Raw genomic sequence first — 2282 nt, forward strand, 5'->3', positions numbered from 1 at the left:
CGCCTGGCTAATTTTTTATATTTTTAGTAGAGATGGGGTTTCACCATGTTAGCCAGGATGGTCTCGATCTCCTGACCTCGTGATCCGCTTGCCTCGGCCTCCCAAAGTAGTTTTGCATACATTTTTATATCTTGGATTGTGAGCTTTATTTATTTATTTTATTTTTATTAATTTTTTTTTGAGACAGAGTCTCTCATTGTCACCCAGGCTGGAGCGCAATGGCACAATCTCGGCTCACTGCAACCTCTGCCTCCCGGGTTCAAGCAATTCTCCTGCCTCAGCCTCCGGAGTAGCTGGGATTACAGGCGCCCGCCACCATGCCTGGCTAATTTTTTTGTATTTTTATTAGAGACAGGGTTTCATTATGTTGGCCAGGCTGGTCTCGAACTCCTGACCTTATGATCTGCCCGCCTCAACCACCCAAAGTGCTGGGATTACAGGCATGAGCCACCACGCCCGGCCAACAGAACTTTATTTGTAGGAATCCTTTGTGCCGTGGCTAAGGGTAGATCTCTTCAGAGTTCTGTATTTCCGCCAGATGTTGCAGGGTTATTGCCAGCCTGGGACTACTTTTTGTGTTAATTTTTTGGCTTGGGGATCTTCAGACCATGTAGTAGTACAATTCAAATCTGAAATAATCTGTGATCACACATTTTTAGAGGAGATGCTGTTTTCCTCCCACTTTAGGGCTTTTTATTGTCACTATGTGCCAGTGGGCTAATGTTTTTTCTAATCTGTTCTCCCCCTCTGAGGGCCCCAGCTTTGTATTGGTTCTCAGTTCCAATTGCCTGTTTTAGGTGGGCCCAAGATCAACAAACTACCCCACTTTCTAGGTCAACTGGAAAGGCCTGATCTCATTTACTACTGTGGTCTCTAGTTCCCGCTATCATTTTTGGTCCCGGGTGATCCTCCTTGCTTTCTTGCAAGTTCAGCTTTATAATTAGAAGGGATTGTTGTATAGCCAGGGTTTTATAGCAGAAGAATTTTTAGTTACCTACCCAGCTATATTGCCAGAAGCAGAAGCTGTCCTCTCCCACCCCCCAAATATCTTGTTCATTGCTATAGCTGTAGCATCCCGCATAGTGCCTGGCACATGGTTGGGGGAAGGGGGTCAATACGTACGTGTTAAATGATTTGGAGAACTGAACATTTCCATTAGGAATTAGTTCTTGGCCAGGCATGGTGGCTCACACCTGTAATCCCAGCACTTTGGGAGGCTGAGGTGGGAGGATCCCTTGAGCCCAGGAGTTCAAGACCAGCCTGGGCAACGTAAGGAGACCGTCTCTATTTAAACAAACAAACAAAAAAAGATTTAGTTCTTCCTGCAGGGAAAGCCAGAGGTGATGCTCCAAATTAATTCATATCCAGCAGCCAAGATATTTGGTGTCCTGTGCTTTAGCGTCCCAGGAAGGACTTCAATTTTCTTATTTTTCACTCTTAAACTTTAAAATGTTTTCCTAAGGACATGACGCTGTTGCCATTAAGCCAGTTGCTAGCAGAGTTTTCCAGACCCATAAAGTGGCAGATTAAAACCATGCCTGGGGAAACATTACTGCCCAGTGTGTCTTTTTATGCTGGCACTTAGAAAGTTTTTACGCTGATTAAATTGACCTTTACAGTGGCTCAGCTAAGAATAGCAACTGTAAGATGTGGAAACTGTTGAGGAAAATGTTGTTAGTCCCACAGTTTATACTGCCACCAAAGAGAGGACATAATTTTTTGCATATGTGCAAAAGGCATACTGTTTATCCTTTCCATTGTAAAAATGTTTTTTCCAGTTTGATGTTGGTCTTGCTTGTCTCTTCTTTGTGACTTTGTTTTCTGTTTGGTAACCATGTGTGCCTTCTCTCTCAGAGCTGGTCACTGTGGCACTGGGGCTGAAGGCACATACCTGTAACAGATGGGGCTCCTAGTAGTCACTACCAGGGTCACTCCCGAGGTGAAAGGCCTCAGCGTAAGAGCATTCATTATGCACCAAAGTTCCTTTTTGACAAGTTGTACATTTCTAGCTTTCTGGGGTTTTGTTTTAGCTGGGGAGTTTTGTGCAAATGAAAACATTGCCAGGAAGATGACATCTTTAAAATGCAAGTATGATCTTGTCACCTCCCTGTATAGAGTGGTCCACACCTACCTAACTTCCCTATCTACTTCTTCTACCATCTCCTTCTAGCTAAAGGCCTTTGCTTGTAGCATTTTCTTTGCCTGTGATGTTCTTCTCTGTCCTCTTCCTAGTTTCTTTCTTTTTTTTTCTTCTCTCTTTTTTTTTTTTTTTTTTTGAGATG

At 43.5% G+C, this 2282-nt stretch overlaps 1 protein-coding gene across 2 annotated transcripts in view; it reads left to right on the forward strand.

The window, feature by feature from the left end:
* Nucleotides 1-2282, forward strand: part of WBP1L (WW domain binding protein 1-like) — an 82875-nt gene that overhangs the window by 56069 nt on the left and 24524 nt on the right. The window lies entirely within an intron of this gene.

The sequence above is a fragment of the Mandrillus leucophaeus genome, unplaced genomic scaffold (assembly GCF_000951045.1).
Source record: "Mandrillus leucophaeus isolate KB7577 unplaced genomic scaffold, Mleu.le_1.0 Scaffold18, whole genome shotgun sequence".
NCBI classification, from domain to species: Eukaryota; Metazoa; Chordata; class Mammalia; order Primates; family Cercopithecidae; genus Mandrillus; species Mandrillus leucophaeus.